Raw genomic sequence first — 15,799 nt, forward strand, 5'->3', positions numbered from 1 at the left:
ACATAAGAAGGTAGGCATGCTTTAAATTTTAACATTTAAGGCCCAAACAATAATTTCATATCAAGTTCAACTGAAACATAGATAATATCTCTCAGAAATTTCCAAAACAGTGATATATGACAATCGTAGTACAACAATAATGAAATCAATGCATCCTCTTGGAACATCACTCACTCAGTCCTTTCACTCGCTCAGCACTCGACACTCGCACTCAGTAGGTACCTGCACTCACTGGGAGTGTGTACAGATTCCGGAGGGGCTCTTTCAGCCTAAGCGCTATAATCCGCACAAACAACTCATGTGCTACATGGACAACTCACGTGCTATAGTATGATATCTGGATCCGCACGGACAACTCACGTGCTACAGTATAATATTTGGATCCGCACGGATAACTCACGTGATCCACAGACAACTCACGTGCTATAGTATAATATCTCATAATCAGGCCCTTGGCCTCACTCAGTCATAAATCTCTCTATTCTTTCGGGCTCTCAGTAATCATGAAAATCAGCCCCAACATAAATGATATAATGTATCAACAAGGAACAATAGAAACTGAGATAAAATAAACAAGTATACAAAACCATAATTTAGTAGATAATTTAACATGTACACGACCTTTGTGGGTCCCTACAGTTTAGTTCCAATTCATAATCTGAACATCATTTGTAGTTCAGTTTCTCTACTACATGAAGAATGTACAGATAACAACAGACTATTCAATTACACAGTTCCATGGAATTTGACCAAGTCATAATTCCTATGGTGCACGCCCACACGCCTGTCACCTAGAAAGTGCGTCCCTCAAAACTGATCACATAACACATAATCCGGGGTTTCATACCCTTGGAACCAAATTTAGAACTATTACGTACCTCAAACCGTGTAATTCTTTATTCTGCAATGCCTTTGCCTCGCGAATCGGCCTCCAAATGTGTCACGACCCAATTTTTCCTCCGTCTGGGTATCATGATGGCACCTAGTCTAAGGGACTAGGTAAGCCTAACAATAATTAAAACAACATTATTTAAATAGAATCTCTTAAAATTCCCAAAACCTGTAGTACAAGTCATAAGCTCTACAGAGTGTTTGCTAGAAAACTTCTAAATACAACTGTCTAGAAATAAGAATAAACAGTGCAAAACAAAAATTTGAAGGTGACTTCGAAGCCTGCGAATGCAGCAGCAGGTTTACCTTGAGTCTCCACAGCAACAGTCCACACAGATAGATAACGAACAAGTACCTGGATCTGTACAAAACAAATGTGCAGAAGAGTAGCATGAGCACACCACAGCGGTGCCCAGTAAGTATCAAGACTAACCTCGGTGAAGTAGTGACGAGGGCTAGTCAAGACACCTACTGGTCTAATAAACTGAACAAGTATAAGTATAGGGATGACAGAACATGACATCTATCTAAGGACCCCGCGATATGGCTAACGACATAGCAACTGCAATAAGGAAGGAAAGACAACAAGTAACAGCGGAACACCAGAATAAGACACAGACGAATGAACGAAAACATAACCCAATCCAAAAATCACAATACAGTAAAGGAAAGTAGTAACTCAGCAACTGCAATAGTTTTCACATCAGGTCTCAGCCAACAACCCTAATAAATTAGTCAAATCCTTCAAGTGTAAACTTTCACCCGTAAGTTTTTAAATTGAGGTCTTTAGAATATAATCCTTTCCAATAAGAAATTATTTTTAAAATATACTTCCTTCAAACATAGTTCGTTCAAGATAAAACCTTTCAAATATAAAATTTTCAAATAATTAGCCTTCAAACATAGCTCTTTCAAGATAAATACTTTTCAAGTATAACCCTTTCAAATAAATATCTTCAAATATAGTTCCTTCGAGATAAATACTTTTCAAATAATTAGCCTTCAAACATAGTTCTTTCAAGATAAATACTTTTCAAGTATAACCCTTTCAAATAAATATCTTCAAATATAGTTCCTTCGAGATAAATACTTTTCAAATATAAACTTTTCAAATAGTATAAGTCACCCTGTGACACCTAAGCATGGAAGATTTGCAGCTCCGAACACATATATAACCACAGGGGAAATCTACCGGAATACCGTCCCGTAATCCCAAAATAAATATGCAGTGCTGGGGGGATCTCCCGGAATACGTCCGTAGTCCCAAAGTAAATATGCAAGATAACGGGATCTCCCGGAATACGTCCGTAGTCCCAATTTAAATATGCAGTGCTGGGGGATCTCCCGAAATATGTCCGTAGTCCCAATTTAAATATGCAGTGCTGGGGGATATCCGGAATACGTCCGTAGTCCCAAAGTAAATATGCAAGACAGGGGGATCTCTCGGAATACGTCCGTAGTCCCAATTTAAATATGTAGTGATGGGGGATCTCCCGGAATACGTCAGTAGTCCCAATTTAAATATGCAGCGCAAACAACAGAGATAACAACTATAACACGACAGAAATCTCGTAAATCACCACAACGAGTACAAAAGCAACAATGACAGAAATGCAAAGTACGGCGAGCAAATCAACTCAAGAATTTAAATCACAAGAACGGTATAACTCATTCACAAGGAATAACCACAGTAAAGAATGTTAGGCACAAGGAGAACAGCTTAACAAGGGAAAATAAAACAAAAATGTAGCAACGATTCCACAATATTCAAATCAACAATAAGAAGCCAACACGAGTCAAATAGTTCCAATTAAGATTAAACAAGTATAGGATGAGAAAATAATGATCTCAATTAAAGATAAGTAGTTATGAAAAATCATTAAAGATAAGTAGTTATGAAAAATATAGCACAACGATAGAAGAGGTAAAATCTTTGGTTAAGTCGAATAAGGGTCATATAGACAGTAAGAGTGAATCCTAAAGCAATTATCTCTAATCAAAGCATGTAGAGGTGAAACTGGCAAATAGGAGTTCAAACGTATAAAAGAAAAACCACATCATACACGGTGAATATAAGGACAAAAGAACCCTAAAAGGCCAACTTTTCACAAATAAGTCCGAGCACGCACTCGTCACCTCGCGTACACAGACTACAATCAACATAGATGACTCAAATCCTAAGGGGTAGTTTCCCCCACATAAGGTTAGGCAAGATACTTACCTCGAGTCAAGCTCAATCAATTCGTAAGAATTCCCTTTCCACGAATATCCGGCTCTGTATGGCCCAAATCTAGCCAAAAGTAATTACATATCATAATTACAACAATAATAGACTCATCTAATTAACGAAATCAACATTTTAACGAAAATTCCGAAATTAACTCAAAATCACCCATGGGGCCCACTTCTCGGAATCGGGTCAATGTTATAAAATACGAAAGCTCATTCACTCGCGAGTCTAACCATATCAAATTTACTAAAATCCGACACCAAAATCTCGATCAGAACCCCAAAATTCGGCCTAAGAACTTTTCTCAATTTTTCACCCCAAATACGAATTTAAACAATGTATTTTAGCATAGATTAGTGGAATATAACTATAAGGGAGTTAAGAATCATTACCCAAAAACTTCCTCCGAAAATCTCTCCAAATTCCGCCTTCTACCGAGCTCTCAATCAAATTTGTGAAGTGAACTTCAAACCCTCGAATCTGCCCCTTTTCTGCCCAAATTATTCCGCATCTGCGGACCTTGGGTCGCACCTGCGACGCCGCACCTGCGGAATTTCCTTCGCAGGTGCAGAAATGACTTAAGAGGGCTGGGTTTGCTTCTGCGAAAAAAGGGCCGCACCTGCGAGTGCGCGCCTGTGGACTATTGTCCGCTTATGCGATCTCCTCCGCACCTGCATGTCCTTTAGTACATCTGCAGGCATCGCAGATGTGACATTTCCCTTCGCACCTGCGACCCCTGACAACACATCCCAAATCTGCTTCTGCGCTCGCCTCTCCGCACGTGCAATCACGCACTTGCGGTCTCCTCACCGCAGGTGCGAAAATGACAGATGCCTGAAGACTTCAGCAGCAACACAAATCCAACTTTTGATCCGTTAAGCACTCGAAACTCACCCGAGCCCCCCCGGAACCTCAACCAAACATGCCAACCAATCCTAAAACACCATATGAACTTAGTCAAGTCCTTAAATCACATCAACTAATGCTAAAATCATGAATCACCTTCCAATTCAAACTTACAGAACTTGAAACTTCAAATTCCTACAGTCGACGCCGAAACCTATCGAACCACGTCCGAATGACCTCAAATTTCGCACACAGGTCACAAATGACTCTACGAACCTACAACCACTTTCAGAAATCCATTCCGAGCTCGATATCAAAATTTTCACTATCGGCCGAAATCGCCGAAAATTTAACTTTCGCCAATTCAAGCCTAAATCTACTATAGACCTCCAAAACACATTCCGGACGCGCTCCTAAGTTCAAAATCACTCAACGGAGCTAACGGAGTAGACAGAATTCCATTCCGGATCCGTCTTCATATAGTTCCGACTGCGGTCCAAATTCTAAGACTTAAGCTCTCATTTAGGGACTAAGTGTCCCAATCCCATTTGAATCACCCGATAATTGAATTCAACCACGCACGCAAGTCAAGACACATAATACGAAGCTGCTCAGGGCCTTATGCCGCCGGACGAGACTTAAATTCTCAAAATGAATGGCCGAGTCGTTACAAAATGCCTCGAATCTAGTTACTATCGATTCAGTCAATACTAATCATAGGAATTAATTCCATATAAAAATTCTAATTTTCCAACAAAATCCAAAATTTAACCCAAATATTGCCCGTGGGGCCCATGTCTCGGAACTCAACAAAAGTTATAAAATATGAACGCCCATTCAACCACGAGTCCAACCATACCAAAATTACTAAATTTCGATAACAATTCAGCCCTCAAATCGTCAAATTAATCCAAGAGGGTTTTCAAAATTTTCCAACTTAAATCACCAATTAAATGTTAATAATAACCTTAGATTTGGGTAATTTGACCAAAATTGAGTTAAGTACACTTACTCCGTTGTTTCCCTTGAAATTCTCCCAAATATCGCCTCTCCCAGAGCTCTAAATCGCTAAAAATGGAAAATCAGAACTTAAACTTTCTGCCTAGTCATTTCTTCTATGTGATCGTGGACCAAGTCCTGCGATCGCAAAATACAAAATGAACTGCCCCCAAAATTCCTCTACGCGACCGCACAATGCCACCCGCGAATGCGGAGCACAGGCTTCCCAGGCCTACGCGATCGCGTATGGGCAACGAGTTCGCATAAAGCAACGTTCGCGAACCTCAGCCGCCTCATCTCCTCTTCGCAAACACAGCTTGATCCATGCGTTCGTGATGCATTCGTTCTTCCAGTTACGCGATTGCGGTTAACCCTACGTGATCGCGAATATCCACAAAACTCAACAGCTCCCAGTTAACCCTACACGATCGCGGATATCCACAAGCGATCGCATAGCACAAAACCTCCACTGCCTTGCTAAGCTTACGCAATCGCGGACCTTCTCATGCAATCGCGTTGAAGGAAACCAGACCGGTGCACCAGAAGAATTTCAGCAAAACACCAAGTCCAAAAATTGATCTGTTAACCATCCGAAACTCACCCAAGACCCCCGGGACCTCAACCAAATACACCAACAAGTCCTAAAACATCATACGAACTTTGTCGAAACCTCAAATAACATCAAACAATGCTAAAAACACGAATCATACCTCAATTCAAGCCTAATGAAACTAAGAAAATCTAACTTCTACATTCAACGCCGAAACCTATCAAATCAAGTTTGATTGACCTCAAATTTTGCACACCAGTCATAGATGACATAACAAACCTATTCCAATTTCCAGAATCGGATTCTGACCCCGATATCAAAAAGTAAACTCCCTGGTCAAACTTCCAAACTTAAATTTCTATTTTAGCCATTTTAATCCTAATTTAACTATGGACTTCCAAACAAATTTCTGGACACACTCCTAAGTCAATAATCACCATACGGAGCCATTAGAATCATCAAAACTCTATTTGGGGTCGTTTACACATAAGTGAACCTCCAGTCAACTATTTTAACTTAAGCTTTAAACCTTGGAACAAGGTGTTCCATCTCATTCCAAAAACTCACCGGACCCGAACCAATTGCCCTGATAAGTCACATAACAACTGTAAAGCGTAAATTGAGCAGTAAATGGGGGAACTGGGTTGTAATACTCAAAACGAACGGCCGGGTCGTTACAAGTTCCCCTACTAGCCACGCGTATCAAGCCCACTTTATCTCACCGCATGCGTTTCGACACCCAGACCTTATACTACCGTATGCGTATCAATATCACAATATATCACAATTCGCACCTCAAGTGCCCAAATATTTCAACTTGCCAAACAAATCAACAACAACAATAGTTTCCACAATAAGGAGCTCATGGATCAATCAAAATGTATACCAAAAATGTCAACAAAATATTCAGGAGTGAATAACTCAACAAAAATAATATTTCACAATTTAACACTTTGCCTCTTTACCAAATTTCAATGTGAGATACTTCATATTTTAATAATTCAATTAAGAAATTCAACTTTCAAATAATGAGCATAGAATAACAAGGTACAACAGTCCAACTAAACAGGTAAAGCAATTAGTAGAAAAAGGTAAGGCAATTTTAAAATAAAAATAGACCAATGATGATGAGTGTAACAGGATGAAATAATTTAATTAATATGTCACAGAGATCTATACAATTTAAAGCCAGAATTTTCCACATTTAGACCGTGTACACACTTGTCACCTCGCGTACACGGATTTCAACACATCACAATTCTCATAACAATAACAATCCCAAGGGCAATTTTCCTCAACACAAGGTTATACAAGTCACTTACATCGACTTGCGTTAATTCAATCCACTAGTAGGCTTTTTTCTCGATTATCTAATTCTGAATGACTCGAATCTATCCACAACAATTAATTCGATATAGTTAATAGAAGTTATAGGAATTAATTTTATATGAAAATACTAATTTTTTCAACAAAAAATCTGAAATTCACTCAAACATCGCCAGCGGGGCCCACATCTCGGAACCCGACAAAAGTTACAAAATATGAACGCTCATTTAACCATGAGTTCACCCATACCAAAATTACTCAAATATGATACCAAAATCTCGATCAAAACCTCAAAATTTAGTTTAAGATTTATCCTCCATTTTTCACACCAAAACACAAATTAAATGATGAAATTAAAAACGAAATCATGGAAATTAACCCAAACTAGGTAAGAATCACTTACCCCAAACACCCATATGAAAATATCTCCAAGATTCGCCTCTCACCGAGCTCCCAAATCAATTTTGTGTTATGAACTCAAACCCCCATTTTTGGGGCTTTTAATTCTGCCCAGACGACAGTTCTTTGCGATCACGGAAAGAGCCTCGCGATCGCGAAGGCCAAAAATGCTATTGCCCCAAAACTTGCTTTGTGTTCGCGTCCAAAGCATCGCATTCACGTTGGGTCATTTCCCCATACGCGTTCTCAGGCCTCTCTTCGCATTCATGTAGGGAAATCAGCTTCCCCCTCCAATTTCCTTCTTCGCGATCGCGGGACAGTCTTCGCGATCGCGGAACACACCAGTACACTAACAACAACAAAACTTGGAATAATGGTCTAAAACCATTCTGAATTACACCCGAGACCCTGGGGCCTCAACCAAACATACAAACAAGTACTAAAATAACAACGAACTTAGTCGAGCCTTCAAATCACATCCAACAACGCTAAAAATATGAATCGCACTCGAATTCAAACTTAATGAACTTTAGAACTTCAAACTTCTACATATGATGCCGAAACCTATCAAATCAAGTCTGATTGACCTCAAACCTTTCACACAAGTCATAATTTACATTACGGACCTACTCCATCTTCCTGAATTGGAATCAGACCTCGATATCAAAAAGTCCACCCCCGGTCAAACTTTCCAAAAATCATCAAATTTTCCAACTTTTTCCAATTCAAGCCTAATTCCACTGCGGACCTCCAAATCAAAATCCTGACACGCTCATAAGCCCAAAATTACCATACAGAGCTATTGAAATCATCAAAACTCTATTCCGGGGTTGTTTACACATAAGTCAATATTCGGTCAACTATTTTAACTTAAGCTTTAAACCTTGGAGCTAAGTGTTCCAATTCATTTCAAAACCTTACCGAACCCAAACCAATTACCCTGGCAAGTCACATACAACTGTAAAGCATGGATTGAGCAGTAAATGGGGGAACGAGGCTGTAATACTCAAAACGACTAGCCGGGTCGTGACATCCTCCCCCTCTTAAACAGATGTCTGTACTCGAACGAATATAGAGACATACCTAAAGTGGTGAAAAGATGAGGATAGCAGCTACGCATATCATGCTCGGTCTCCCAAGTCGCCTCCTCGACCAGATGACTCCTCCACTGAACTTTTACTGAAGCAATGCTCTTTGATCTCAACTTTCGAACCTGCCAGTCCAAAATGTCCACTGGCTCCTCAACATAAGATAGATCCTTGTCCAACTGGACTGAGCTTAAGTCTAACACATGAGACAGATCGCCGTGATATTTCCGGAGCATGGAAACATGGAACACTGGATGAACTGCAGTGAGACTAGGTGGTAGTGCAAGTTTGTAAGACACCTCTCCAACTCTCTCAAGAATCTCAAAAGTCCTGATATATGTAGGGTTCAACTTGCCCTTCTTCCTGAATCTCATAACACCCTTCATAGGCGAAACCCAGAGCAAGACCCCTCATCAACCATTAATGCAACATAATGAACCTTCCGATCCACATAATTCTTCTGTCTAGATTGGGCTGTATGAAGTCGATCATGAATCAATTTAACCTCTTCCAAAGTATCTAAACCAAGTCTGTACCCAATAGCCTTGCCTCGCCCGACTCGAACTAACCCACTGGAGACCGACACAGCCTAACATACAAACCCTCATATGGTGCCATCTGAATGCTTGACTGATAACTATTGTTGTAGACAAACTCCGCAAGTGGCAAAAACTGAACCTATGCACCCCCAAAATCCATCACACACGCACATAACATGTCCTCTAATATCTGAATAGTGAGCTTGGACTGTCCATCCTTCTGAGAGTGAAATGATGTACTCAACTCCACCCGAGTACCCAATGCATGCTGTATGGCTCTCCAAAACCATGATGTAAACTGCGTACCCCGGTCAGAGATGATAGATACCGGTATGCCATGAAGCCTGACAATTTCGCGAATGTAAATCTGAGCCAACTGCTCCGAAGAGTAAGTAGTAACCACATGAATGAAATGAGGTGACTTAGTCAGTCTATCCACAATCACCCAAACTGCATCAAACTTCCTCCGAGTCCTTGGGAGCCCAACAACAAAAATCCATAGTGATCCGCTCCCATTTCCACTCTGGAATCTCTAACTTCTGAAGCAATCCACCCGGTCGCTGATGCTCATACTTCACATGCTGACAATTTAGGCACCGAGCTACATATTCCACTATGTATTTCTTCATCCATCTCCACCTATAGTGCTGCCTTTTCACGACCCAAAATTCCCACTTTCGGGACCGTGGTGGCGCCTAATATTGCACTTGCTAGGCAAGCCAACATTAGAATAGTCTTAACCATTTTTAACTAATCAAATTAAATGGAAGTCAATTACTGAAATAAAGTACGGAAGACCATAACAACCAAATCATCCAAATACATCCCCGAATCTGGTATCATAAGTGCACAAGCTACTAGAATAATACAAATAAAGGTCTGAATAAAATTCAAGTTATTTGAAAGATAATACACAGCTAAGATAAAGTAGAAGGAGACTTCAGATCCGCAGATGTTGTGCAGTTTTACCTCAAGTCTCCTCTAGGTAGCTGAATCCGAGCAAGTCTATGGTACGCCACTGAGACCAACTCCAAAATTTGCACAAGAAGTGCAGAGTGAAGTATGAGTACAACCAACCCCATGTACTCTGTAAGTGTCGAGCCTAACCTCGACGAAGTAGTGACGAGGCTATAACAAGACATGTACGTAGACAACCTGTAGAAGTATATACAAATACAAAGCAACAATGAATACAATACTTAACAATTTACAATTTTTGGGAGGGAACATGCGAAGAGGAATGATATAAAAATTTCAGCAGGAGAAGTGTCACATAACAACCAATTAATTCATCAATAATAAAATAAGTAGCTGATAATACGAAAATGGCACAGCACCACCCTTCATTCTTTGACTCTCATTCTTACCATGAAATGATGAATAAATAATATGAATGGAACGAAATAACCCTTCGTGCTTTAACTCTCTTTCTTGCCACAGTATGATGAATAAATAATTAAAATGGTACGGCATCATCCTTCGTGCTTTTACATTTTTCCTTACCATGAAAATGATAATATAAATTCGGAAGAGTATATTAAATGCGAGGATCTATACTTATCAACCAATTCAATACCAGAATACTGACCTCACATTCCAAAATATTCAACAATAATTAAATTAGCAATAATTTCATGAAATATGATCAAATAAACAATAATAAACTTAAGCAGGAATATCTTAATTAAATAGGCAATTATTCACAATGAATAATTTCCACCCGCATGCTTTGACTCAACCATGATGAGCGCAAAATACACACTTAAATTGTGCTCGCTAGTCAAAGATTGTATAGTATAATATCGTATCCACAGGGATTGTGTTTAAATAGTATTATCATAGTTTGTAGCAAGATTTTTTTCCAGGAGGATCAACAATTGAGATTTATATGATTAATAATAAAATTTAACTAAGAATCTAGAGTTAATCGACTAATGACAATCGAAGCAACGACTAAACAAAGAAAGATAGCAATGGGGGAAAATAGGATTTTTATAGGATAGTTGCAAGATAATTGTCTGAGATTTAACTCTAGATAATTCACTTCTAATGTTCAAGTGAGTCCCTCGAATTCACTTATATATCAGTGCAATTGTTTAGTAGAAACTCATCTCTCGATTAAGAATGCGTAGTCGATCAGTCTTTAGGAAAACCTCTTTTGATTATTCTCCTAACTAGATTTAATCAATGATTCAACTAGCCTCTTTCGATTACTTAGAAGAATCTATGAACTCAACCAACAATATGGTGCAAAGATATCACAAGTTATGCCTCTTTCGATTTCAAGAACAAGTGAATATAGATGCAATAATTAAATCTTCCAAAAATGATTCAAATACATAAAAATTGAGTTATAATCCACAAACAATCATCAATATACCAAATCCATCAAAACCCAAAAGGAACTACTCCATAGACATGGAGAAGTTCTTCCCAAATATAACTAAAGTATAGAAAAACATAAATTCCATCCAAACCCGAATCTTGAGCGAGGAAGGAATGATGAAATCCATGTACTTGTTTTCTTCCCACTCCTCCTTAGCCTCTGTAGGTCGAAAATCTATCCAAAAATCCCAAAAATGGTATTTTCCCCATGTATTTAAGCCACCCCCAATAAACCTCGGACGAAAATACCTTTTTAGCGGAAATGGTACGATACTCTAAAATTTTTATACTGCCATGCCGCATGCCGCGCCACACCATGAGATGGGGTAGTGGTTATTTCTAGTACGATTTGCAATTTGAGTTCTGGGCAGATTTTACACTAGCGCGTCGCCTTAGTGCAAATTTTTCAGAGTACAGATTTTGCTTTGATTTTGACATCCAGACTTGGTCCTCGACCCCCGAACACGATCGTGGCTTAATCTCTTGGGCTTTACTCAGACTTCAAAGCTCCAAATCACTCGAATTAGCTCCATAACATCTACATCACTCAGAATCACTCCTACATGGCGTAAAACACTCAATAAATGCAAAACACTAGCGATTAAAGATCAAACTCAATGAAAGTGCAGCAAATTAGAGTGAAATAAGAGACTAAAACATGTAACTATAGCCTACCATCAATACCCCACACTTAAACCATTACTCGTCCTCGAGCAATCAAACTACATTTTATATAGACATGTCAGTTTTAAACAACTCTCATAACTCATCACACCAAGAATAATTAAAATAGATTAAGCACAATACTGTAACATCCTAGCCTCAAGATTTGACTCAAAACTACCACACATTATTTATAACCCGCTCACTTACTCTAACACAGAAGTCAACGACATTACCTTTCCTTCATGAATCAAGTTCCGTCACAACAATAGAGAGTTGTTCCACACACCATCAAATTTAACAACAATCGGGAACTCAATATAGACAGAATTCAGTCACTCTCAGAAATAACATTAGTATGCCACAAAAGATGAACCATAGGCTTGACCATAATGTACTACTCAACTAATCGAGCTCATTCAGTCAATAATCAAGTAAGACTTTAGTTGGTTGTCAAACCTCCCTAAGCACTTTTATACATACATTTCATTGTTCAAAACCCCACACTTATGTCAAACCATAACTCTACTTTCACATCAATATACATTAACTCCCAACTTCTTTAAGCATAATTACATCAAGAGTTACCACTATCCTGGAATATTACACAATCATACAATTAACTTTTTTTCTTTCTTTTCTTATTCAATTCAAGTGGATCTTACTTTTTCAAAACAATGCACCTTTCTCCTTATTTCAATTGTTCCACTCAAAAGCCAACCCAATACCCCACACTTAAACCTTTACAAAGTTCATAACAAATTCAAGTGCGTACGAGAGGTTAAAGGTTCAACTAGATGGTCAATTTAAACAAATAGATAAGGCTTGTAACGTGGTTGCCAAAGAAATCACAGGCTCAAAGAGGTTAACTAAGATATATAACAATTAAGTGGGTAACAACATATAACTGGCTCAACAAAGAAATGCCTATATCACTTCCAAGATTGAATAAAACTACTATTTCGCTTTGCAAACACTCGTGGCAAGTTCTAGACATCAAATGCAATGCACAGAATATCCAAAACCTCACACACACATGGCACAAAACTCACTTAGGATTGGGCTCATCAAGACACTCTAATCAAAGTAGTTAAGAAAAGTTAAGATCATACAATTTAAGATACTTATACAAGAGTAAAAAACTAAGCCTAAGCGTCACAACTAAAGCACTTACTATTCTAAAGGCATAATACAATCAAGAGATATTGCTTTCATTTCAAATCACAACACAAGGTTTCCTGCTTCTTAAAAAATAAAAATTAACTACACCCGGTTCAAACAAAATCATTGGAAAAGAACCGCGGCACAAAGAAAAACCAAGGGGGAATTTAGACACTACCAATTTGTTTTTTGTCTTTTCCTTTCGACTTAATCCCTCAGAGAACCTGTCGAATGACTTCCATCATCGGAAAAAATAAAAAATTATAAATTTTCAATCAAATGAATTACAAAAGCACACATACACATAGACATTTATACATTCTATACATATATACACATAAATATTTATATATCCCCACCCCACACTTTAAATTGTGTCATGTCCCTATGACACACAAATAAAAGCAAGAGGTAAGGAAAACTTTCCTGAACATCTAGTCGGGGTTTGAGTCGATGTTGGGATTCATCCCTCGCGCCCGAACTAGTGCACTCATCCATGCAGATAACTTCTTCTCGTCCTTCTTGGGGTACACCCCATACTTTTCTTTCTCACTCACTGCGGCCTTCTCTTTCTCGCCCTTCACTTTCAACACAACACTAGCAACTAGCTTCTCCATTTTTACCCCCGTTTACACATCCATGTCGAAAGTCACAGTCTCCTCGTCCGCTCTAAGCATGAGTTTTCTCTCATGTATATCTAATATTGCTCTACCCATTCCTAGGACTGGTCTTCCTAGGATGAGGGGGACCTCCTATTTCTCTTTCATATTAACCACTATGAAATTCACCGGAAATACAAACGTATCTACCCGAACTAAGACATCTTCAACTATTCCCTCGGGTATTAGAGTTGTTTGGTCTGCCAACTACATGGATATTGGTGCAAACCTTATCTCTCCAATCTCCTTCTCCAGTTTTCTATAAATAGATAGATGCATTAAATTAATTGAAGCACCAGAATCACATAGAGACTTATCAAAATTAGTAGTGCCTAAAGAGCAAGGTATGGTAAAACTCCTTGGATCTCCATACTTTTGCGGGAGTTTGTTTTGCAATATTGCACTGCAATGCTCTGTGAGCTTGACCACTGAGGTCTCTTCTATTTTCCCCTTATTAGTCAGGATCTCCTTCAAGAACTTGGCATAAGCCGACATTTGTGAGAGCACTTATGTGAATGGTAGGTTTATATGAACTTGTTTCAGTACATCTAGAAATCTCTCGAACTGCTTGTCCAGCTTTTCTCTACTTAGCTTTTGGGGAAAAAGAAGCGAAGGCATATACTTGCTCGCCTTAGGTTCCTTCCTTCTCGAGTGTTCTTCCTTCTTCTTTTAGATACCACTTTTCAGCTGCTCCACGCTTTCTTTTTCATGTCTCATATCTTTGTGGATTGGGGTGAGATCTTTCAACACTTGCCCACTTCTCAAAGTTACATCATTCACTGTTTCTTTGGGATTTTTTTCTGTATCAGCCGAGAGTGTTCCTGGGGCTCTCTCAGACATTGAGTAGCTAAGTACCCAACCTGTCTTTCCAGGCTTCGAAAAGATCTACCCAATTCTTTGATTGCTGCATCATGGGCATCAAGCCTCTCATTCGTCTTGATAATGAAGGTGTTCATAAGATCTTCCATGCTGGGTTGATTCGACTGCGGAGGTTGATACTGCTGCCTCTGTTGAGTTTTAAAACCTGGAGCTCCTTGTTCCTGGAATCTGGGGTTATTTTACTTCCATGCATTTGCAGTACCCCTAGGTGAACTCCATGAAAAACCAGGGTGCCTCTGACCCATTGCATTAAAATTATAGTTTCCTACAACATTTACCTCCTCAGTTGAGGCTTGACACTCATGAGTAGGGTGTCCTCTTCCACATATATCACAAGCTGTGTGGTGTACATTTTTCATCGAAGCTACAATTAGCTTTCGTATTTCTTTAGCCATAGCATCAAGTTGTACTTGTGCAGATTTAGTAGCATCAACTTGGTGAACACCAGGTAATTTTATTCTTTCCACACTATCAGAGGGCCACTGATTAACATGTTCGAATAACTCATCAAGAATTGTAACTATCTCCTTTGGAGTCTTCTTCATAAATGGGCCTCCAACTGCATTGCTCAATGTTCTACGCGAGGTCGGTGTCAATCCATCAAAAAATCCTGGAGTTGCATCCAGAGTTCAATTCCGATATGTTGACACCATCTAACTATCTCCTTAAACCTCTCACATGCTTAAAAAACAGTTTCATTATCTTTTTGGCAGAAGTTATGGATTTTTCTTCTAAACTTGCCCGTATTAGCTGAGGAGAAATATTTATCAAGAAATATTCTGGTCATTTCCTCCCATATTCTAATTGACCCATTTGGAAAACTTCAAAGCCACTACTTAGCATCATCTTTAAGTGAAAAGGGGAATGCCCTTAAATACACTGAATCTTGTGACACCCCATTGTATTGAAAGATGTTCATAATCTCCTTGAAATCCATCAGATGTGTGTTTGGATCTTCGTTCATCTTCCCTCTAAAACTGTAACTATTTTGAATGGTTTGAAGCAAACCTTGCTTCAACTCAAAACTTTTAGCTGCAATTGGAGGTGTTCTAACACTTAACAATCCTTGATTGTAGACTGTTTTGGCATAGTCACCCAATGCTCTACCAAGCCTTGGTACCGCATTCTTGATCTAGTCTTCAATTAAGGGTCGATTTAGATTGAATCTTCGACCCCTATTGTCT

General features: G+C 39.0%; 1 non-coding gene across 1 annotated transcript; it reads left to right on the forward strand.

The window, feature by feature from the left end:
* Positions 1-15,247: 15,247 nt before the first annotated feature.
* On the forward strand, positions 15,248-15,354 carry LOC117276605 (small nucleolar RNA R71). Its single transcript, XR_004506872.1, has one exon. It is a non-coding gene; the product is annotated as a small nucleolar RNA R71 (small nucleolar RNA).
* The last annotated feature ends 445 nt before the right edge of the window (positions 15,355-15,799 follow it).

Source organism: Nicotiana tomentosiformis, chromosome 4, assembly GCF_000390325.3.
Source record: "Nicotiana tomentosiformis chromosome 4, ASM39032v3, whole genome shotgun sequence".
Classification (NCBI taxonomy): Eukaryota; Viridiplantae; Streptophyta; class Magnoliopsida; order Solanales; family Solanaceae; genus Nicotiana; species Nicotiana tomentosiformis.